Genomic DNA, 25,526 nt, shown 5'->3' with positions numbered 1-25,526 from the left:
AAAAATCAAAGCATAAGCATTTGGAAAAAGAGATCTTAAAAACACTCCTTCTTAAAGGAATCAAAGATGAATTTTTAGAACTTTTAAATTTGATAGGAAAAGGTGATGTTTTTCAGTTATCATATGATGATGTTTGTGAGTTGTGCATAAGGTATTCAAGAGGAATCTCCAAGGCTGGTAAGAATTCTAGAGAAGTTTGTTCCTTATTTTCTAAATCTGCTACAAGAATAGGAGACATAAGAGCTGAAATCAATGTTTTATTTGAAAATTTTAAAGTTGACTTTATTAGCTCTCTAAATGAAAAATTGGATGTTTTGCAGGTTCATAAAAATCAAGAATTTGATGAAGTGTTTTGTTCTCATGACCGAAAGGAGCATCTCATAGATACTCACTCTTCCTTATCTATGATGGAAGTGGCATATCAAAGAGGTAAGGAAGCGGCAACAAGGTCAAAACCACAAAAATCATGGCCTACAAGTATGGTTCAAAACACTTTTTCTCCATCGTCATACTTGCATAATCCATTATGGAATGCTAATGTGTTAGGGCAGCCATGTCAATATAACCACCTATCTTGTTTACAAGTTGGGCATGGTTCATCTTATGATGGCATGACTACTCTCCCTCATCTTGTAGCACAAGCACATTCTCCATATTCTCCACCAGCTCTTTCACAACACCTTGCTTGCCCATTCACACAACCCAATCAGCCACATCATCAAAATGCTCCTGCTCAACTAATTTCACACCCTCACCATAATAAACCAGTACAACATGCTTACAATGTTGAGCTGGAAAATTTATCCACCCTTCCCACCCATTCTATCTCACATGCGCCATTAGAGAAAACCTACAATGAGATTCAGAATGTTTCAAATGCAAAAATTGTAGAAACTATGGAAGAAAATGAGGTTTCTTTTACTATGCATCAACAAGCTATTTTAAAAGCTCAAGAACTTCATGATATGATGGCTATGCGAAATCAAAAAAATAAAGCATATATTGAAGATTGGTTTCACTCCATCATTTGTTTGCAACATCACTCTATGCTTCAACAATTTTTGATATCATTTTTTCAAGGGAAGCCACCTTCTCATACCCTAATATCCATTAACATGCATTTTTCAAATTTGGGTATGTGCATACATGAAGCCTTATTTCGAAAATGGCTTCACTGGAAGTACTCATATACGTAGTTATATTCATTTTTCAAATCAAAATAGGTTAGTGTAGAAAATAAAATAAAATAAGGGAATAAATAAATGCATTTTGTTTTTCCATGTAAAACTAGGGTTTTTGTTGCAACATGCTATCGAAATCAACATCGGTGATAAATTTTTTTATAATTTGTGTATGTAGATGAATCATAATGGAAATAATAAGTTCTACAAACACTCATTTTCATTTTTATCACCAATTTGAAAAAATGCTTGAATTTCATTTTTTTGGCTTGCGGGCTTGATGAACTTTCTGGAAAAACAGTCGGGACAGTCATGTTTTGAGGGACCAAAAGTGAATATTTTTAAAACCCATTTCTACCCTAAGTAGCCCTTGATGTCTACTTTCTAACCCAATTTGAATCACTCAATTTGGAATTGAAACGAAAAAGTTAGAGCCAAAACATTGACCGGATGTCTAGCGGGCAGCTCAGGAACAGAGTTGGGACAGTCAATTTTTGGAGGCCTAAATGACCATATTTTTAAAACCTGTTTCTATCCTAAGTAGCCCTTGATGTCTACTATCCAATCCAATTTGAATCACTCAATTTGGATTTGAAACGAAAAAGTTAGAGCCAAAACATTGACCGGATGTCTAGCGGGCAGCTCAGGAACAGAGTTGGGACAGTCCATTTTTGGAGGCCTAAATGAATGAATTTTTAAAACCTGTTTCTGTGGTAGATTCCCCTATGAATCTAGTTTACAATGCAATTGGAATCACTCATTTTTGATATCGTATGGGGAAGTTATGATCAAAATACTGACTGCCTATCGTAAATCAGCACTCTTAAAACTATGTCTTTCCAGTTGTTCCTTAAAGTATTTGACCTATCAATTCTTCTTGTCTTAAAAACCTGTTTCTATTGGAGATCAATAAATGAATCTATTTTCATTTCCAATTTGAATCATTCGAATCCGACATCAAACGAAAAAGTTACGTTTGAAATATCAACTGTTGGTCTAAGCCGGGTAATCGAAAATGACTATGTTATGCAGGTTGTTCTAGCTAAAATTGACATATCATATCATTGAATCTTTAAAACCTGTTTCTACTGGAGATAAACCTTTGAATTAGCTCTCATTTGGCTTTGGAATCACTCGATTTCGACGAAAAACAAAGAAGTTGTGATTAAAACACTGCAGGCTAGCATGATTGGCCACTGCTCTCCCGCAAGTGACATATAAATTTTACTTTGTTATTTTCTCAATGGATTTGTTATACAGAGTAACTACTTGTTGTTTTTTGCATAATTTTTGGATTAGGGGAGCCCGCGCACCTCTCTTTCTCCATGATTGAATGTTTTATTGCAGGTAGACACTCGTTTTTTGCAGGTCCTGGGAAAATAAAGAAGGTCAACTTATGGACGAGTGATTTTTCAAAGAAATTTTTATAAAACAAAGGAATTTTATCCAAATCATTACCCAACGGATTCATAATAGAACAAATGAAGAATTGATTTAAATTTCAAGATTCATGTTTTGTCATTGCTGCCAAAACATTTTTCAAATAGATCATTTTTTTGACATAACATCATAGCTGTTGCAACTCAATTTATTTATTTACATACTGCTTTTTGTTGTTTCTTTTCTAATTTCTCTTATATTTTGTGTTTCAGGTGTTGCTTCATTCAAAGTGCAACTCATCCTCAGCATCATTGCAGTGAACAGCTAATTCATTCTTTGCGTGTTTGCATTTTATGGTTGTGTATTTTGCTGTTCCTTTTCTGAAGGGACAGCATTTGTGTGCATTTTTGTCGTTCCTGCTGTTCCTTTTTCAAAGGAACATCATTTTCATTTTTTATTTTCTAAAGGAATAACACTTTTTTTGATCAGCCATTCATTTTGTTGTTCCTTTTTCACAGTTCATTTTGCTGTTCCTTTTCGAAATGGAACAGCTGTTGTTCCTTTCCGAAATGGAACAGCACTTTTGTACTTTCACATTTTGCTGTTCCTTTTCGAAATGGAACAACACTTTTTGCACTTTCACATTTTGCTGTTCCTTTTCGAAATGGAACAGCACTTTTTGCACTTTCACATTTTGCTGTTCCTTTTCGAAATGGAACAACACTTTTTGCACTTTCACATTTTGCTGTTCCTTTTCGAAATGGAACAGCACTTTTTGCACTTTTACATTTTGCTGTTCCTTTTCGAAATGGAACAGCACTTCTGCACTTTCACGTTGGGTGTGTTTTTGCTGTTCCTTTTTCAAAAGGAACAGCATTTGGTGTGTTTTTGCTGTTCCTTTTTCAAAAGGAACAGCAGTTTGAGTTTTTGCTGTTCCTTTTTCAAAAGGAACAGCAGTGCGTGTTTTTGCTGTTCCTTTTTCAAAAGGAACAACATTTGGTGTGTTTTTGTTGTTCCTTTTTCAAAAGGAACAACAGTTTGAGTTTTTGCTGTTCCTTTTTCAAAAGGAACAGCAGTTTGAGTTTTTTGCTGTTCCTTTTTCAAAAGGAACAGCAGTTTGAGTTTTTTGTTGTTCCTTTTTCAAAAGGAACAGCAGTTTGAGTTTTTGCTGTTCCTTTTTCAAAAGGAACAGCAGTTTGAGTTTTTTGCTGTTCCTTTTTCAAAAAGGAACAGCAGTTTGAGTTTTTTTCTGTTCCTTTTTCAAAAGGAACAGCAGTTTGAGTTTTTGTTGTTCCTTTTTCAAAAGGAACAGCAGTTTCAGTTTTTTGCTGTTCCTTTTTCAAAAGGAACAGCAGTTTGAGTTTTTGCTGTTCGAGTTTTTTCTTGCATGGATTCTTCTCTTTCAAAAGGAATGACATTTGCATTTTCACGTTTTCTGTGTGTATTTTTGTTTTTTGGTGTGCATTTTCTTTGATGTTCCCTACACGGAACACCACTTTTTGAGTGTTTTTGTTGTTCATTCAAAAGAGCAACACTTTGGGAATATTTTTGAGGGCAACCCTTTCTTTTCTCTTGTGGGATTATTCATAGGTCAGCTCAACCACATTCTCCTGATTCTCTTTCATGGCATGAAGTACACTACTTTTATGAGGACAGGAATTATGGATTCTTTTGAAGCAAAGTTAATATTATTCACGTTATGATCTTTAACAGGACAGCTCCTTGATGATAGAGTCTTTTTAAAAGGGACACAATTATTTATATATTCCTTTACTGCATTGATTTTTGCTGTACATGATACTGATTGATCATCTTAATACCATGCTGGTTCCACCCTTCCTGGTTATAATCTTCTCTGTCTGTAATAAATGAGATTATGGGTATATTTTTTATATTGACATGTTCAACTTCTTCCGCCATCCCTGCTCTTAAGGAGTACTGAGCCTCCCTCTTTTTATCATAAAAATGTGTAATATCAACAAAATTTTGTTCGCAGATGGAGGATAGGGGGTCTCATTACGAGCCAGCCTACCATGTTCATAAGGTTGTAACAAAGTGACATTCCCATTATGGCCACCACACCAGGGTTATGATCCATTGGATAGCCAAGTTATCCTTGGAACAGGAGGTCTCATCACGAGCCGGCCTGATCACTTTTGCTACCTCCTAGTGAATGGCAGTGTGGTTATCTGGTTACCACGCCAGCACACTGATCTCTTCTGTAGAACAACACTGTAACTCTCCATTTATAAATTGAGGATCCTGGCTCATATGGGTTAAAAAGCAACCCTGCCGAGGCTATGGACGCCTGCTGGCAGCAGAGGCTCTGCTTACGGTATTGAAGTTATATCTTTTCGTCAATTATTATTATAATACCCTTTTCTTATTTTCTTTTTATCAGAGAAGTTATTTCCTTAACTTTTTCCCTGTTTGAACCTTTATGCATGAGAAATTGTTCTATGATCAATCACATCATTTTCAGCTAGAATACCGTCAGCAAAGCATCTTTTTAGCATATTGTTGTCCTTTTTCGTTTTGTATAAACTATCATCAATTCAAAGCGTCCTATCTCTTATTCATAACTATCTTTACACACTTTGCTCTTAATATAACCATAATTTTCACCGTCCTATCATTGATAAGTGTACTCTGCTCCCTTACTGATATATTGTTCATTCCATTGCCTTGCCGTCAGCACCACCCCTTTCATATGCTTTATGGTTATGAAACCCATTTTCCAATTGGAGGGGGGAATGTATGCATTATGGGATTGCATGTGATATGATTACTACACTCTGCCATAACTTGTTGATTTCATAAGTTTTTCTGATTGAAATTTTTGCATGCATCTTATCTGTTCAAAGCTAACACTATGGATTCAAGCACATTGTATGCAAAATAGTGTTTTGTTTACAGGAGAACGACAAGTATGGGCAGAATTCTATTCGTAGCATGACCACACTATTGCACTTCACAGTAGAGGCTCGTGAACGCGAACAATTCTTCAGACATGATGTGCTTCCCTGGATTCCACCTTTTGCATCACTTTCAGCACCAACTTTGCCTACATCAGCTTCAACAACTGTCAGTCCATATATGTCATTTTTGGAGGTAAAACTTGAGGTAAAATTGCATAGTTTTCTAATTTATTATAAATTTCGGAGAATCTAATGAAAATCCATTCTGAGCATTATTTGTCATCCTTCATTCCACATCTTTACCACTTCCCCTTTTTCAGTAGCATGTCATTTTCGAGTGTGGGGGAGTGTTCCTTTCATTCATTTTTTTCTTATGACCATGTCATTCATATTCTTTATCATCCATTGCTCTTCTTATTCATTCTCAACACCTCCCTTATTTCATCTTGTTTTACACCAAGCGTACAATTCAACAGCTGGTAGCAACCACCTCTATTTGTTTTCTAGCATCGCATGAGGACATGCTAATTTTTCAGAGAGGGGGAGGAATTACTATGCATGATGGATGTTTTCTATTTTCTTTCTCCTTTAAGGCATACAATTTCATTTTTACACAGTGCGGAAATTGATTTCCCATATTTTCAAAAACTATGAACTCAATTCTTGTGATCTCTAGGAAACACAAACATACTATTAAAATACACATACCTAGATAATTTCAAGAAATATTGGTTCATAAAATTTCGGAAATCATGCACTCTCACCTACAGCCATTTTGTTTATATCTCATGATCCGTGCATCAAAACGATTTGATTTTTGGATCATAGAGACATTCATATATTGTAAATTTACTTGCAACATTTCAACAAAATCTGGTTTGTAGTTTTGAGAAAATGCTTAATGAAGTTTGCTGTTATCTATATCATATTTTGCTGCAACTTCATACATATAGTTGAATGTCAATGTAAAAATTGTTATGCCTTCATCAAGATTGCTAAGATTGAATATTCATTAATTAGAGAAGCATTCAGTTATTTTCAAATTTTTATTGCTTGGTTAACACATGGTTTTTTTCTTTGGGTTGCATGAGGACATGCAATATATTCAGTTTTCGTTGCATGAGGACATGCAACATATTGAGTGTGGGGGTGTGTGGGGTTGTTAATATGCCATGATTATTCTCACTTGTGAAGGTTTATTCCACCCATTTCCACCATTCTTCATCATGACATTTATTATAATTTATCATTTAAATCCATTTTATAAATAATTTATGCTCTCATGGATGAATGTTATTTATTCTCTTTTATTTTTAATAAATTGATTATTATGCATTAATTTATCAATGATAGTTCTAATAAGTTGGTTGTAACATCATTCGCCATTTTTAGCCTCCAAGGTAACTTCCAGATTGAAGATTTGATTTTTAAATCAGCCAACTCAGAAATTCGCTGGTTTAAGGAGTGACGGTTTTGCGGTTAAGATTCTGAGCAAATGAAGACAAATTTGGAAAATCCGGAACATGGGTTTTGTCCAGAACGGGCCCAATTATCTTCATAATGAACAGTTTGCCCAAATTCGGCTTGTACAGGGAGAAACACAGGGTTCTTTGAACACGATTTTCTGGGATTTGCTGTTGCGGCCGCCCTCCAAATCTTAGCTGCAAACCTAAATCCGCCTTGTTCTTGTTGATCAATGGGTTGGAATCAACCTAAATTTGTAAGAGAAATCATGATTGTAATTATCTATACTCTGATCTTTCTCTATTTAATGAAACCCAAGATCAGAGACGGGGGCAGATTGGGGAGAGACGTGATGATGGAAGAATGATAGAGAAATGATGGACAACGGTGGTGGATTATTCATGCTGTAGCTTTTGCTGTTGTAATGATTCCAATTGGCTGATTAATAAATGAATTGGGAATTGCTGTTCATTCTTCTTATTCTGAAGTGATCCCGCAGCATCCGCTGGCGGCTAAGGGCCCAGCCTATGGCAGAATACGCTGCTACTACTGTATAGTATCTTCTTTTGTTTTATGCGTGGTTTGCTATCTTTATTGTTCAGTAATCTGATGCACGAATGCTATGTGATCATTAATTCATTAATGTTCTTTCCGAATTCCTTGTGGCGATTCTGCGTTATATTATTAAGTCTTTTCCAGAATTGATTGCATGGTATCAATCTGAATCGGGTATTTCTATTACAGAGCTTTTGTATTAAACGTTACCATCACAAGATTTATTTGAAGTTATGATTATCGGAATCCGGAAGTAATGTTGTATTTGGAAACATAGTTCTCATCTCAGATTACTATCTTAGTGTGTTGAATGTATATATGATTGTTGTTCTATTAGTGTGTTTTGTATATATGATAACTGCTGTTCCATAATTCATTTGTGAATATCGCCTCATAAAGTAAATTGCTTTTGAAGATTGTTATTTCATTGCAAAATGTGAGTTTGGTTCAAGTTTACTTTTGACTCGCGAGATTTAGTTCTTTTGATTGCTGTTTCATTTACTGTTGTTCTATTTCCTTTTGTTATTTCATTTTTACTTGCTGCCATTCTGTTTCCTTGCATTTATTGCTTTGGTGTGAGAGGAGGATCAAGGCTGTCGTGAGACACAGCAGACGCTATTATGCTCCCAGATCCATGATCCATACTCTAATTCCTTTTTCCTTCATCAATTTCTAGAGGACTGAGTTATTATCCTCGATTGATGGTTGTCTGAATGAATGATTTAGTTTAAGACATTTCCAGTTTCTTGTTGTTTCAATTAGATTTCTTTTTCAAGCATTCATTTACTTTTGGGTTTTAAGCACTATACTGCGAAACATTACTCTTAAGTAAATAGCCGCCTCAGACAGAGTACACTCTTGAAATAAAAAGTCGTCCCTGGGTTGATAATTAATGTGAGGTAATTAGGAGTTCACAAGACACCTTTTTATCGCTCCACACCTACAAGAGCCTAAAAGAAAAATACTGATCAGCTAACAATCATGAGAAAGCATAAAAGAAAAGATGGACAGCAGGTTAACATGAATATCAGGATAGCGTAATATATACAAGCAAATGATTATAAAAGAAGTAACATAATGAAAGCAAGTAAGAAACTATACAGTAGATACAGAGCCTTGGTGTACAGGGGCCCTCTACAACCTCGGCCAATCAATACTCAGTCACAAATTAAACTTAAGAATGTTGTCTTCTCATATATTAAAGTGCAGTCAAAACATAAAGATAGAGCATGGCACAGTGGGCTCGTAAACACAGTCAAGATTACATGTAAAATCTAACTATCAAGAGTATGGTAACGCATTATTTATAACTGAAGATGCTATAACTGATTCCTAAATTCTATGCTGCCAAACAGACACGTAAATCTCTACGTCCTGAGATCTAGCAGTATGGTAATCATGACAAATAAATCTATGGAGTGGTGGCTATTCGATTTGGTTCACGGATTGATCCACAGGTGTTACCACACCTCCGGAGATTGAGGAACTTGCCACGCAAAACTTCATGTGGGAAAAATAGATTCGTGCCACCACAAAACTCTTCGTTTGACCACTCCTTTGACTGTCCTTGACCATGGTTGTTTGTGAGTGATGTGGCTGAACCAAGGGGACATGCTCCATGTACATGTCATTTGCAGCTTGCCCATGTGGCCGGATTCTCCACTGGACACCTGTAACATAGCCTTCAACAAAATGGCTGCAGAAACTTGAGCTGACTGCGGAAAGTGACAAGTTTCTGCAGCTGATTGAACAAAAATCTAAATCAAAAAGCAGCCAAAAACATAGTTAGGAAACCATTTTATAAGCTCTTTTTAAACTAATATGCAATGATTTGACAGCTTGGTGGGTCAAGTAAATGGAAAAGAAGGCTGAAAAGGTGTATAGGGAAGATGCAAGTTTGGGACTCAACAGAACCGTACCAGGGACAGTACCAATTCGGTCCTGCCATGCAGCAGCCAGTCTATCAGTATCAACCGTACCCTGGGTATACATATCAACAACCTCAACAACCCCAGTATGGTCCGGTTAATCCTGGTTTTCCGGGAGGATATAATATCCCAAATGCAATTCCAATTCCTAGTTATCCTGGATATCCTCCTCCTGGTGCTGGTTTCATGACCCAGAGTTTTAGGGACCCTAATCGTTAGTTACTATTTATCGCAACTTTGGACTTGCCTGACTTGTCGCACCTTACAACGATCCAATTAACTATCTTCCGTTTTGGCCACCAATGCTGAATAAGTTGCCTAGTGATATTCCTAAGTTTGAAGACAAATCAGGAGAGGACCCGTCGAACCATGTGATGACTTATCACCTCTGGTGTGCGTCTAATTCCATTTCAAATGATTCAATCCGTTTAAGGCTTTTCCAGCGCACTCTAATTGGTCTTGCGGCCAAGTGGTACATTGAGTTACCGCGAGCCACTTTTTATAATTTTAGTCAGCTAGCTACTTCGTTTTTAACTCATTTTCAATTGCCAGTCAAATATGACAATGGCATAGAGTTATTAACGTCATTAAAGCAGTCTACGTCCATTTATACTTTAGATCACATTTATGAATGGAGACGTCGATGACGTTTAGTGAAGGTTTTTATTTCGGATCAGATCTTAGCTGAATGGTTTGTAAAATCTTTATTGCCAAAGATCACTGAGGATGTAGCTAAGGCCAGAGTCGTTATTGAGGAGCAAGTAATTTCTCAAGCTCAGTACCTTGACTTAGTTTATACGCAGTCAAGTACGTTACACGAGAAAATCCCCGATCTTCCTAAGCAAAATCAAATCGCTGCAGCTCCTTCAGGGTCTCATGCCACTGATGGTATGATTGGTATGGTTAATACCAAAAGTAAGAAGAAAGCTTCCAAGAATTCTTCTCCTATTATAACTTTACCAGATTCCATGACAGGATATTCTTCCGCGGAAATTTCCGCCGATATTCCTGTTGTAAAGTCATCTACAGCCAAATCAAAATCCGGCGGTAAGAAGAAAGGGAAGAAGAAAAATAAAACAGACAAAAATTCGAAAGAGAAACCAGAAAAGGTGGAATCAAATGATGAGAAACGCAAACCTCGTTATCCTTGTCTCATTTGTGATGAAGAGCATTTCACAAGAGACTGCCCTCATCGTGTAGAGGTTGCCAAAATTGTCAAAGGTTCCCAAATGCCTGCTGTTTTGAAGGATCCTTTTCCAAGTCAAGACAGTAATATGATAGGTTCTTCCTCAAATGCCTCCAAAGAACCCATAATGATGATGTCCCATGTTAGGATTGCGACTTGATCGCATGATTATGGAAGTAAAAGTCTTGTTGATGGTAAAGAAGCAGAATCTTCTCATTCGAATCCATCAACCTGAGCTCCCAGTTCCGATCCACTACAGATCGAGAAACCTAACCCAGACTTAGTAATCAAACCTCCTGCCAAGGGTATACTTCGAAAGTTAGCTTTCAATCCACATGCGAGAGCGGCTTAGAACTATAACATTGTTGAAGATTTGGCTGTTTGACCTTCGGCAATGTCGGCTTTGGAAGTGCTGCAATCATGTCCAGCACAACGTAAATTACTATTGTCGGCTATAAGAGCTGTTGACGTTCAGGACTTGAACCTTATAATTTTCGATCTAGAAAATAGTACACCACACTTACCTCATCAAATGGCTTTCCAGATCCCAGTGTTAGTAAAAAACAGACCTTGTTATAGGACTGTGATTGATGAGGGAGCCTCAACGTGTATTATGTCGATACAGTGTTGGAGATCACTTGGTTCTCCTTCGCTAAATCAATCCCCGACGATTCTAAAGGCCTTTGATGGCCGTGGGTTTCACCCTTTTTGGCATTCTATAGGATTTACCTATAGGGGTTGAAGGCAAAACTGTTAATGTAGACGTGGAGGTGGTTGATGCCCCTCTAGATTACAACATTCTCTTGGGTCGTAGTTGGTCTTACGCTATGACAACTGTCGTTTCATCGGTCTTTCGGCTTATAAAGTTCCCTCATAATGGAAATATCGTAACTATAGACCAGCTGACTTACTTTTCATCCGACCCAGCCTCTTATGAAAGTATTCAGCATGTCGGCAAAACAACTATCTCGTATAAGGATGTTGGAGTAGGACTAGTTAAAGATTCTGGTTTACTAGGAACTTTTCCTTTTCCTCCTATCAACACATCATCTTCTACTGCAACCATTCATATGATTTCGTCAGACACCATTGTTTATGACGATCCTTGGATTGTACCTTCTGAATCTGAGATAGACTCATTTGGTGATGTTATGCCTTTGAGTCCATATGAAATTGCGTATCAAGCCGCGCAGTCGTTTATCGACCCATCTTCAACCAAAATTGACTTAATGAATGTGGTCCATGAGGAATCGCTTTCAACATCAAACTCAGATTCAACAACGTTTTCTGAACTTGTTCACACTGATGAGGAAATTCGTGAAATTCTATGTGTCGATGATTTACCATGGGAAGATCTTCATCATAGATCTTCGTTCTTACTCGAGAGTGATCATTTTGAAAATGATTTTTCATCTATTTTTACAACTGAATATGTCAAGGAACCTCAGAATCCAATGAAAAACCCTGATTCAGAGTTAAATTTGGGAAACATTTCTCGAAATATTCCTATTGATATTTCGGTTAAGCCTAGAATTGTTGAAAACATTCATATAGGTACCTCGTGTATGGAAGATGAAATTCAAACATATAAGGCCCTATTTCAAGAATTTCGTGACGTGTTTGCCTGTTCATATGAGGAAATGCCAGGAATTGACCCCGCAATTGTTGTTCATGAAATCAAAACTTACTCGGATGCTAAACCTGTCCGCAACGTTTGCATCAGATCCACCCGAGAAAAGTTGCTGCTATTAAAGGAAAAGTTGAAAAATTACTCAAAGCAGGTTTCATTTATCCAATTCCGTTAACGGATTGGGTATCGAATATTGTTCCTGTTAACAAAAAGCAACGGAAAATAAGAATATGTATCGATTATAGGGACATTAATCGAGCCTGTCCCAAAGACAATTACCCAACTCCCTATATCGATCAAATCATTGATGATTGTGCTGGCAGTGAAATATTCTCCTTCATTGATGGTTTTTCCGGATACAATCAAATCAATATTCTACCTGCTGATCAACCAAAAACGGCTTTCATTTGTCCATGGGGGACATTTGCTTATTGCAAATTACCTTTTGGGTTTAAGAACGCCGGGGAAACTTTTCAAAGGGCCATGTCTTATGCATTTCATGACATCAAGCACATTGTGCAACCCTATCTCGATGATTTACCTGCTCATTCATTACATCGAGCTAATCATCTCATCCATTTACAAGCAATCTTTATGAGGTGTAGGCATTATCGGATTAGGTTGAATCCACACAAGTGCGTTTTCTGTATATAAACGGGTTAGTTACTGGGGTTTGTTGTTTCAAAAGCTAGCATTCGCGTCGATCCTTCGAAGGTCGAAGCTATTGTCAAATTGCCTCCTCCTTTGAGTCTTCGCCAACTCCAAAGTTTGCAGGGGAAAGCAAACTTTTTACTTTGATTCATTCCTAACTACACCAAGATCACAAAGGGTTTTACCCGGTTGTTGAAATAGAATACTCCATTATTTTGGGACGAGATAGCTGATAAATCTTTTGATGCACTAAAACACGCGTTGACCCATGCACCGTTATTGCATCCTCCCAACTACAACCAGGACTACTTCTTGTATCTCGCCGCCTCCCATTCCACCATTGGAATGGTGTTAGTTCAGGAAGATGAATTCGGTACTGAACATGTGATATATTACCTTAGTCGAACTTTAAATCCAACTGAGCTAAAATACTCACATGTGGAGAAATTGGCATTGGCAGCTATTTAAGCTGTCCAACATTTTTGTCATTACATTTTACTATGTAAAACTAAAGTAATTTTTGATTGCAACCCTATGATCTATATTTTAACCAAGCAATTGCTAGGGGGAAAGTACTCCAAATGGATTGTGATATTGCAGGAGTTCGACCTAGAATTTGAAAAGTCTAAGTCAAAGAAATCTTTGGTTTTTCCGGAGTTAATGTGTGACTTCCCACGTGCTGACACGGAAGCTGTGGTGGAGGAGCCCATTGCGGACGAATCCTTGTTTCTAATCAACACTTTAGATCCATGGTATGGGGATATCATCGTTTATCTCTAGACCCAATCCTTTCGGCCAGAAATTTCAAGGTCAGAACGTCGAAAAATATGTTTCCAACCCAACAATTCAGAATTATTGGAGATACTCTTTATCGCCGTGGGGCGGACTCTATTTTTCAACGTTGTTTAACTCATGAGGAAGCTAAAAGGGTTCTGAATGACTGTCACTCTGGAGCGTGTGGCGGTCATATGTCTGGGTATGGCACAACCCAAAAGATATTGCGCGTTGGCTATTTCTGGCTGTCTTTGTTTAAATATTGTATTAACGTGGTCTGAAAATGCCACGACTGCCAAATTTTTGATCGAAAGATGCAGGCTCCACCTGCTCCTCTCCACCCTATAATTATCGTCAATCCGTTTGAAAAATGGGGTATCGATTTTATTACATGTAACCCTCACTCGGCCGGGGGTCATGCATATATCATCCTTGCAGTAGATTATTTTACCAAGTAGGTGTTGGCATTGTGATTCAAGTGTTGTCCTTGATGGCAACTCTCTCAGAGGATGGTACAGGTGCTCAGAAGTTGGTACAGGTGATGGCATCTTAATCAGAAGACAGATCTCAGTACAGCATGCCAAGGAAGCTCATACACGCCGTTTCGTTAAGCCCAAGTCGCGTGTACATGCTAGTTCGATTCATAAAAAGCGCGTGTATGTGGAAAGGTTCCTTTGGTCCATGGTGGTTAGTCCTTGGAAGTTGTGCCTATGATTTCGGACCATTGTGTCTCGACGGGCGTGTCGATCCCTAGTTTTGAAGTTGATGGTATTGTGTTACTATGGTTTTGGCTCTTGGTATTGAGCTAGGCCTAAGACTATATAAGGAGAAGAAGATCATTAGGCAAAATCATCTTTCGACAAGGCTTGAATATCTAAGAGAGAAAGAGATCTGATATGCAGGTTCTGGGTTGCTTGATCTAAGCCAAGGAGAGATCACATCGGTTGATGGAAGACTAGATCTAAGGATAGATCGGGATCTAATGGTTTGAAATGCACTATCATGATATGGTTGATTATGCGTATTTCTAGATCTGCATATCGTCGCAATGTTACGTTTTGGATCTAACTAATGTCTGGTACAGCTGCAAATTGAGAAAGTTCATTTTTAGATCTGTACGCAGGTTGGCTTCGGTAAAAGCGCGTGTATACGCGGGTTTTGCTCATTGAAGTAGCGTATATCTTTTGAAGTTTGATTTTGGGTTTACAGTGAGGTCTGACTGTTATTGCAGAGTTCTGTAGTCTGCTCTGTGTTCTGGTAACTGGTGATTGACAGGGTTCAGTGGTTCAGTGATTCAAAGTTTGGTTGTTTTATGCTTCAATGATCTGTTGTGGAAATTGAATGATTTGTGGTCTTCAGATTGTAATGTTGTGCTTCAGGAATATCCAAGTCTGAAAATGTATGAAAAGTGATATCTGAAAGAAGGAAGATTGTAGGTCAGCACCTACGTACTAGTATCTTGGCTAGTACAAGAGCAAAGGGGGTTGGAGCTCCCTTCCAAGGAAGTTTGGAGAACGAGAGAAGGTTGTAGCCTTCTGCAGGTTGTAGCCTGCGTACTGGTATAAGGCTGCACCAGTACAAAAGATTGTAAACTGAAGTTTCATATTAAAGAAAGATAGAGACAACTTGCAGCAGGTGGTTTTCACCCACATTGGGTTTCCACCTTATATCTTGGTGTTCATGTGTGTGGCTTTTTATCTGTTCTGTTATACTGCACATGTTTACTGTTAATGTGGTGAATAATGTCCTGATGCACTTAATTGAAGAATAAGCTAACTAAATTGTGAGTTTTCTTCTTATACGCTGTTTTACTTCGTCACAGTAGCGTGTACACGCTGGTTCACTTAACTGAAGTAGCGTATATGTTTCTGAGCATTTAAAAAGGTTGATTAATCTGATAATACTGATTCACCCCCCCCTCTCAGTATTATTTCCAACAATTGGTATCGGAGCAGGTCCTTCAGAGAAGCTTGATCGCTTGAAGGAAGATCATTCATCATGAGCAATTACGAGAAAGAAGCATCAATCAGGCCACCGGTTTTTGATGGAACAAATTTCAATTATTGGAAGGTAAGAGTTACTGCATATCTTCAATCTCTTGGTACAGAAGTTTGGGACATTGTAGAAACAGGCTATGCTTTTCCTTCAGCTACTCCTACAGATCCAGCTGAGAAAAAGGCATATGAAACAAATGCAAAAGCAGTCAGTACTCTATTAGGAAGTATATCTCAAACAGAATTCATGAAGGTCATGCACTTCAAATCAGCAAAAGAGATATGGGACAAAATGATCACTAGCTATGAAGGAGATGAACAGGTAAAGCAAGCTAAACTTCAAACTCTCAGGATTCAATATGAGACCCTCAAGATGTATAATGATGAAAGTGTGGCTAATTATTTTCTTCGGGTAGATGAGATTGTTAATTGTATGAAAAATTTGGGTGAATAAATAAAGAGACTATAGTAGTTCAAAAGATTCTAAGATCATTATCCCCCAAGTTTGAATCCAAAGTATCTGCAATAGAAGAAAAAGAAAATCTCAAAGTTCTCACTATGTCTCAGCTACATGGAATTCTAACTGCTTATGAAATGAGAAAGGGAGGTCCATCAGACAGAAGGGAAGCTGCTTTTAAGGCATCAAGAAAAGAAGATTACTATGAAGCAAGCCATGTTCCAGAAGAAGAGGAAGAAGAATCAAATTTTGTCAGAAATCTTCAAAGAGGTGCTGGAAGGTTCAGAGGTAAGCTACCTTTCAAATGCTTTGCTTGTGGAAGAGTAGGTCATTATGCTGCAAAATGTCCTAATAAGGATAAAGGAAAAGAACCTGCTAGATGGAATAAGAAACAAAGTGCAAATAAGAAAAGCTACTACACCCATGAAGATAGTGATGGCTTATCAAACAGTGATGAAGATGAACAAGGTAATAAATATAAGCTATTAATGGCATTTGAAGATGATGATTATGAGGATGCTGTAGATGTGGATAATCTCTATAATGAAATTACTAGACTCAAGAGATGCATAGAAGAAAAGAGTGTGATCATTGATACTTTGCAATTTCAAATTGATGAAAAGGAAAAACATCTTGAAAAACTAGAAGGTGAAATTGTTGGTCTCAGAAAAGAAATTGAGAAAACAAAAGCTATTAATCTCAAGTTTGTCAAAGGATCTGAAACTTTGGATGAGATTATCAATGTGCAGCGGTCTCCTCTAAACAAGACAGGTTTGGGCTATAATGGAGAAACCTCTCAAGCATCCACCTCAAAGAGTTATCTTGATGCAGCAAGAAGAAATGAGCAGAAGAACAATGAAGATAATCAGGTAAAGCAGGGACGAATTACAAACAGAAACTATCAGGGACAATCCTTCTTAAGGGTGAACAAAAGCTACAACCAACCACAGGTAAAATCTTCTCAGTTTGGCACAAGAATAGATGAAAATAGAAATTACAATCAGTTGGCTGGTAGATTCAATAACCGCAGAAGCTTCTTCAATGGACAATGCTTTTCTTGCCATAACTTTGGTCACAAAGCAGCTCAATGTGTTGCATATAAAACAATCATGACTAGGGAAGCTCAAAAACAAAGAAGTATGACAGGGATTACAAAGAGGACCTATAACAACTTTTCGGTTCTTGAAAATGAAGTTGAATGTTCTATTTGCAATAATTTTGGTCATAAAGAATCTGAATGCAGGAGCAGGTTTCAGGAGAAAAAGGAACAAGCCACGAGCACCAAAAAATGGAGAATAAAAGAACCTCAGACAGAAAGATGTGGGATAGCGTTTTATGCAGAAGGACAGGAAAATCTATGGTACATTGACAGTGGATGTTCGAAACATATGACAGGTGATAAAGAAAAACTTGAATCTTATTCTACTTTAGAAAAGGGAAAGAAAGTTTCTTTTGGAAATGATACTCCTGCAACTATAAAAGGAAAAGGTATTGCTCCTTTGAAAGAAAAGGTCAAAGCTGGAAATGTTTTGTATGTTGATGGATTGAAGCATAATCTTCTAAGTGTCAGTCAGATGTGTGATCAAAAAACCGAGGTTATTTTCAGATCGAATGGATGTCTTGTTCGTGATCTTGATACAGGTAAAACAGTTCTCAAAGGCAAAAGAACTCCAAATAATCTGTACATATTTGAAGAAGGACAACAACAATGCTATCTTAGCAAGGATGAAGAGCACTGGTTATGGCATCGAAGGTTGGGACATCTAAGCTTCTCACAAATAAGAAAAGCATGCAAATATCAGGCAGTTCGCGATCTTCCAGATATCAAAATTCCAGACAACACTATATGCAAATCTTGTCAGTTTGGAAAGCAAACCAGAACTAACTTTCCAGAAAAGGAAGGATCAGCTAGCTTGCCTCTTGAGCTAGTCCATACAGATGTATGTGGTCCATTTAGGAAAAGGACACCTCGAGGAGAAGAATATCTGATATTATTCATTGATGATTTCTCAAGATTTGTTTGGTTAGGGCTTATGAAGCACAAAGATGAAGCATTCGAAAAATTCAAATCCTTCAAAGCATTGGCTGAAAATGAATCAGGACACAAAATTAAGTGCCTCAGATCTGACAGAGGTGGGGAGTTCACATCAAATGAATTTTTCGATTTCTGCGATGAACATGGGATAAGAAGAGAATTCTCTACAGCTAGAACTCCTTAGCAAAATGGGGTTGTGGAAAGAATGAACAGAACTATCCAACAAATGGCTCGTGCTATGCTCGATGAATCAGGTACTCCTGCAACCTTCTGGGGTGAAGCTGCACATGCTGCTGTTATCATTCTTAACAAAACAAATGTCCGAGTAAACAGCACTCAAACACCTCATGAGCTTTGGAGTGGTAAAACTCCTTCCGTGAAGCATTTCAAAATCTTTGGGAGCAAATGTTATATTAAGAATACTGATGAGCAACTTGGCAAACTTGAACCTAGAGCAGATGAGGGCATTCTTCTTGGTTATTCTCCACATAGCAAAGCATACAAGTGCTACAATAAAAGACTTGGCAGAATTGTTGACAGTATTGATATAGTGGTTGATGAGAAAGGATATATTCCTAGGCAAGTTCATCATGAAGACATTGAAGAAGATGAAGGTTACTCTCAAAGACGAAATGATGAAGAAGAAGAACCTCAAGAAGAAGAAGAATCTCAAGAAGAACCAGAGGAGCAGACAAGAATAGAAGAAAAGACTCCATCCAGATATGTCCAAAAGAATCATCCAGAAACTCAGATTGTGGGGCAGAAAGAAGCAGGAGTACAAACAAGAAGGACACTTGCAGAAGCTTCAAGCTACTTGGCTCTACTCTCCTCCATTGAACCACAAAATGTGAAAGAAGCATGCAAAGATGAATGTTGGGTCAAAGCAATGGATGAAGAACTTGAGCAAATCGAAAGGAACAACACTTGGGAATTAGTTCCTATACCAAAAGATAAGAATGTAATAGGAACAAAATGGGTCTTCAAGAATAAGTTAAATGAAAATGGAGAAGTAATTAGAAACAAGGCCAGACTTGTTTGTAAAGGGTATGCACAGCAAGAAGGAATAGATTTTGAAGAGACCTTTGCTCCTGTGGCAAGACTAGAGGCCATCCGAATGTTCCTTGCTCTCTCAAGCTTTCAAAACTTCAAGGTATTTCAAATGGACGTGAAATCAGCCTTCCTGAATGGAGACTTAGAAGAAGAAGTATATATTGAGCAGCCAGATGGGTTCATTCTTGGAAATGATCCAAACCTTGTATGCAGATTGAAAAAGGCACTCTATGGGCTCAAACAAGCTCCAAGGGCTTGGTACTATCGGTTGGACAAATATCTTCACCAACAAGGCTTTTCAAAAGGATCAGCAGATAGCAATCTCTATATAAAAGTTGAAAATAACAAATTGCTAATTCTTGTTGTTTATGTAGATGATATTATTTTTGGCAGCAATGAAGAGACCATGAGTCAAAACTTTGCCTTAGTTATGCAGAAAGAATTCGAAATGTCACTTCTTGGAGAATTGACATATTTTCTTGGATTGCAAATCCAACAAAATGAAGGAGGTATCTTCTTGTCTCAAACCAAATACCTCAAGCAGATCTTGAAGAAGTATGGCATGGAAGAGTCAAAGCCAGTATGTACACCCATGGTTACAGGATGCAGCCTCAGTGCAAATGATGAATCAGCAGCAGTTCACCAACCCACTTATAGATCCATGATTGGGAGTTTGCTTTATTTGACAGGTACTCGACCAGATATTACACATGCAGTAGGAATGGTTGGAAGATTTCAAGCCAACCCAAAGGAAACTCATCTTCAGGCAGTCAAAAGAATCTTCAAATATCTTCAAGGGACCCAAAACTATGGCTTATGGTATCCTAGAAATACTGATCTCACTCTTCATGCTTACACAGATGCAGATTGGGCTGGAAGTGTGGATGATAGGAAAAGCACAAGTGGAGGTGCTTTCTTCATGGGTTCCAGATTAGTATCTTGGTTCAGCAAGAAACAAAGTTCGATTGCCTTATCTACAGCTGAAGCAGAATATGTGGCTGCAGCATCTTGTTGCACACAACTTCTTTGGATGATGCAGACCTTGCAGGACTTTCAAATCACTTGCACTCCACCTGTCTCTATCTTATGTGATAATACAAGTGCAATCAGCATTTCAAAGAATCCTGTCATGCACTCAAAGACCAAGCACATACCAATCAAGTACCATTTTCTTCGGGAACAAGTGCTTGAGCAGAAGGTCAAGTTGGAGTATGTTCCTTCTAAGGAGCAAGTTGCTGATATTCTCACAAAACCACTGCCCAGGGAAACTTTTGAATATCTCAGACAAAAGCTGGGAGTAGTTGATGCTTCATCCTGTTGTTGAAGTTTGTTTGTTCTACAGAAAAGTTGGTATACGCAGGTTACGGAAGGGATATGAGCGTATACACGCGGATTCATGATGGGTAAGTCGCGTGTATGCTGGACGCTTGTTGCAGAAAGAATATCCGCGTACATACGCTGTTTTATACATGATAAAACGCGTATATGAAGTTCTGAACAGCAAGGGAAAACTCTGAAGTTCTGAACAGCAATAGGAATGTCAGAATTCTTCAGGCACAGTTTCAGGGAGTGCAACAGGCACAGGTTCAGGGGGAGCAGCTCAAAAGTCTCATAAAGCATTGTTGGCATTCAGATGTTTTGGTTGTTGGTTTCAGGAGAAGGAGCTCAGAAAGAAATTCTGGTTGCTGATCTAACAAGATGATTATCAGATGCTGCTGGTGTCTTTCCTAAGTCTTGGTCTAGATCTGTTGTCTCTATGTCATGTATCTCTCTTGTCATATCTCTTTTATGGTGTCAAGGTCATGTAACGGCCTATGTTGGTTTCCCCACTATGCCTGGGATGAATGCTGTAATATAATTGGTTGTTTCTGATATGTCCCCTCTTGGTAGGGAGTATGGATGTATGTATTGAGTCTTTTGGTGATAGGAAGGTCCCTTATGGTCTATAAATCTTGGTTCTTGTTGAAGAACATCTTTTTCAGATCTGGCCTACTGTCAGGGGGAGCACGAGTCAGCACAGCCAAGCAGAGGTATCAGCATGTACTCAGGGGGAGCACAGCCCTTTGCTCTTGATGTCAAAGGGGGAGAGTGACTTGGTGTGGTGGTTGCCATCAAGTCCAAAGGGGGAGATTGTTGGCATTATGATTCAAGTGTTGTCCTTGATGGCAACTCTCTCAGAGGATGGTACAGGTGCTCAGAAGTTGGTACAGGTGATGGCATCTTAATCAGAAGACAGATCTCAGTACAGCATGCCAAGGAAGCTCATACACGCCGTTTCGTTAAGCCCAAGTCGCGTGTACACGCTAGTTCGATTCATAAAAAGCGCGTGTATGTGGAAAGGTTCCTTTGGTCCATGGTGGTTAGTCCTTGGAAGTTGTGCCTATGATTTCGGACCATTGTGTCTCGACGGGCGTGTCGATCCCTAGTTTTGAAGTTGATGGTATTGTGTTACTATGGTTTTGGCTCTTGGTATTGAGCTAGGCCTAAGACTATATAAGGAGAAGAAGATCATTAGGCAAAATCATCTTTCGACAAGGCTTGAATATCTAAGAGAGAAAGAGATCTGATATGCAGGTTCTGGGTTGCTTGATCTAAGCCAAGGAGAGATCACATCGGTTGATGGAAGACTAGATCTAAGGATAGATCGGGATCTAATGGTTTGAAATGCACTATCATGATATGGTTGATTATGCGTATTTCTAGATCTGCATATCGTCACAATGTTACGTTTTGGATCTAACTAATGTCTGGTACAGCTGCAAATTGAGAAAGTTCATTTTTAGATCTGTACGCAGGTTAGCTTCGGTAAAAGCGCGTGTATACGCGGGTTTTGCTCATTGAAGTAGCGTATATCTTTTGAAGTTTGATTTTGGGTTTACAGTGAGGTCTGACTGTTATTGCAGAGTTCTGTAGTCTGCTCTGTGTTCTGGTAACTGGTGATTGACAGGGTTCAGTGGTTCAGTGATTCAAAGTTTGGTTGTTTTATGCTTCAATGATCTGTTGTGGAAATTGAATGATTTGTGGTCTTCAGATTGTAATGTTGTGCTTCAGGAATATCCAAGTCTGAAAATGTATGAAAAGTGATATCTGAAAGAAGGAAGATTGTAGGTCAGCACCTACGTACTAGTATCTTGGCTAGTACAAGAGCAAAGGGGGTTGGAGCTCCCTTCCAAGGAAGTTTGGAGAACGAGAGAAGGTTGTAGCCTTCTGCAGGTTGTAGCCTGCGTACTGGTATAAGGCTGCACCAGTACAAAAGATTGTAAACTGAAGTTTCATATTAAAGAAAGATAGAGACAACTTGCAGCAGGTGGTTTTCACCCACATTGGGTTTCCACCTTATATCTTGGTGTTCATGTGTGTGGCTTTTTATCTGTTCTGTTATACTGCACATGTTTACTGTTAATGTGGTGAATAATGTCCTGATGCACTTAATTGAAGAATAAGCTAACTAAATTGTGAGTTTTCTTCTTATACGCTGTTTTACTTCGTCACAGTAGCGTGTACACGCTGGTTCACTTAACTGAAGTAGCGTATATGTTTCTGAGCATTTAAAAAGGTTGATTAATCTGATAATACTGATTCACCCCCCCCTCTCAGTATTATTTCCAACAGTAGGCCGAGGCGATGCCTACATTTGAGGAAGACGGCAAAACAACTGCGATTTTCATGTTCAATCATATAATTTCTAGGTTTGGTGTTCCACAAGCGATTATCACTTATCATGGGCGTCATTTTCGAAACATTATGATGACTGAGCTTACAGGTCAACTTGGCTTGCGTCACGATAGTTCGACTCCATATTATCCACAAGCTAATGGTCTGGTTGAAGCCATCAACAAAGTTATAGTCATCATGATTCGACGAATCATTGGGATTCATAGGTCGAATTGGCATAACATGCTATTTTTAGCGCTTTGGGCGTATCGAACCTCAGTAAAAACGTCAATAGGGTTCACTCCTTTCCAACTAGTTTATGGTCTGGAAGCCGTGTTACCCATTGAATGAGAAATCCCGTCATTGCAAATGGCCATCGGGTTACTTCCAACCACCTCCAAAGAGGAAAAACGTTTGTTATACTTGGCTCAGCTAGATGAGAATCGACATGATGTTGCATTGGCGATCGAAACTCATGCCAAACATATTAAAGCTCAGTATGATCGAAATGTTACCCCTCGAAATTTTTGGAAGGAGACCTAGTCTTATTGTACAATCAAGCAAATGATAAATTAGGCGCTGGGAAATTCGTACCTATGTGGCATGGTCCTTATGTTGTTAAGCAAAAGCTAGCAAAAGGGGCCTATGAATTAGTAGACTTTGACGGGGTCTCTTTAGACAAACCTAGAAATGGTCTTTACCTGAAGAGGTATTATGCTTAAAAAATGGGTGTGGAGATTTTTAGTTAGGTTAGTGTTTTCTTTCTAGCTGGTGTATTTTAGATTAAAAAGTGTGCTTAGCCTAGAGAGTGTTTTTCATCATTATTCCTGCTTATCTTGGTTTTACTCTTGATATTGTAGATGTCGACGCGTCTCCAAAAATATATTGGTTTTGCTGATGGTGCTTGTTGTAGTACACGGAACATTTCTTCCGCAGCTTGGGCTATCTATTCGCCCTCTGACGAGTTGGTATCTACGCATGGGGTAAGCCTCGGTCAAACAATGAACAACATTGCTGAGTATAGTGCAGTGATTGAGTTATTATTTGAATCTATTTCATTTGGGATTCGGAGTTTGATAGTGAGGTTAGATTCTAAACTTGTTGTATTACAGCTTAATAGAGTATATGACATTAGAAATCCAGTGATATTAAGATTATTTTTGAGAGTGCATCTCTTGGAACATGAATTTGATTATATTGAATATCAGCATATTCCAAGATATTTAAATACATTAGCAGATGCAATTGCTTCTCAAATGTTAAGTAGACATTTGCAATAATCATACAAATAAATTTGAAAACATTCCATAACATGTTTTACAAGATAAGCCCGTAATAATGATATGGTATAATATAGGAGTGTGTCAAAATATACATCGTCCTCGATCATAGGTTGAAAAGCACGTTATGATCGGCAAAAATGATAGTACAAAAAGCAAAAATGTCATATGTGTCCACAATAGGGGATCATCCTATCACTGGTGATGATCTCGATAAGAAACCACTGTATGGGCCACCTTACAAAGGAACCTCCTGAAAGGTCCTGGGACCCCAATCACATAGCGCTGTAGTCGAAGAGGAATGTCATCTATGCCAGTCTCCGGAATGTCTTGTGTCAAATGCTCTAGATGGCTCTCTAATTCGGCCAAGGTCTCTGCTGATTCGTCCTGTGGGGTTGGTGCTGCTGCAGCTGGTTGTTTCCTCTCGTAAGGCCGGAGAGCGGTTGGTCACTATGGACCCACATCTGCATTTGAAACTTTTACTATCAATTTTGGGACGAGATAAAAAAAAAAATTTAAATTAGGAAAATGTTGAAAATGATTTTACCTGAGTCATCCCATTGCTCTCTTGGTGGAAAAGCCATGTCTAGGTCACCGCGAAAATCTACCCCAGTGTAAGGAAAGTCCTGAATAGAAAAAACCTGGTTTTCCAACCAATGGAAATACTCAAGAGTGAATCGAACGACCTCTGTCCCCTCCTCAGGATGACGGGCCATAATTGCAACCCATCGCATCAGTTTGGGCTCTCGAGGAAGTCCAGCTCCAACAGTGAGGTGCTGTGGGACCAACATTGGGACCCTCTCTAGACCAAAGCTCACAACTAAAGCACCATATCCAAAGGTCTTCAGTTGTCTGTTCTTGGCTCTAGTCAGTTGGCCTTTTACATTAGCCAACACAACATCGCACCAGTTGAAGATGGTGCCTCGAAAGCAGTCAACTGCCATCCGCATTTGGGATCCAGTGGCTATATGTAGTGCTGCGCTCCTGCAAATCCTGGTAACAGTAAACGTGATTACCATGAGTTCAGGAAGGGATATGGTTTTGATGTCTATCCCTTTGTCTCTAGTCTAGTTGTTACAGAACTCTAGCTGGAGGCTATCGACAGACTGGCCACCTGGCCTAGTCCCGAATAGAGTCAAGTGTTCACCTCTCTTAGGCAAACCAGTCAAAAAGTATACGTCTGTCGGCTCCATTTCGAGCTGGTGACCACCAATGAAGAAGCACTGGTCCTGTATGCTCCACCTGTCTACCAGCCACTGCAGAAAGTCCACCTGGGCCCTCATGCTAGGCATGGCCCAGAATTTGTATAAGTCGCATGCCTTCAATGCATCAAACAAAGGTTGATGATTTATCGCGGCAAGATCTACATCCTCATGCTCCCGTTCTCGC

The sequence above is a fragment of the Pinus tabuliformis genome, chromosome 6, assembly GCF_031772625.1.
Source record: "Pinus tabuliformis cultivar Carrire ecotype Pingquan chromosome 6, CPIR1, whole genome shotgun sequence".
NCBI lineage: Eukaryota > Viridiplantae > Streptophyta > Pinopsida > Pinales > Pinaceae > Pinus > Pinus tabuliformis.
Note: the sequence above shows the minus strand (reverse complement) of the source record.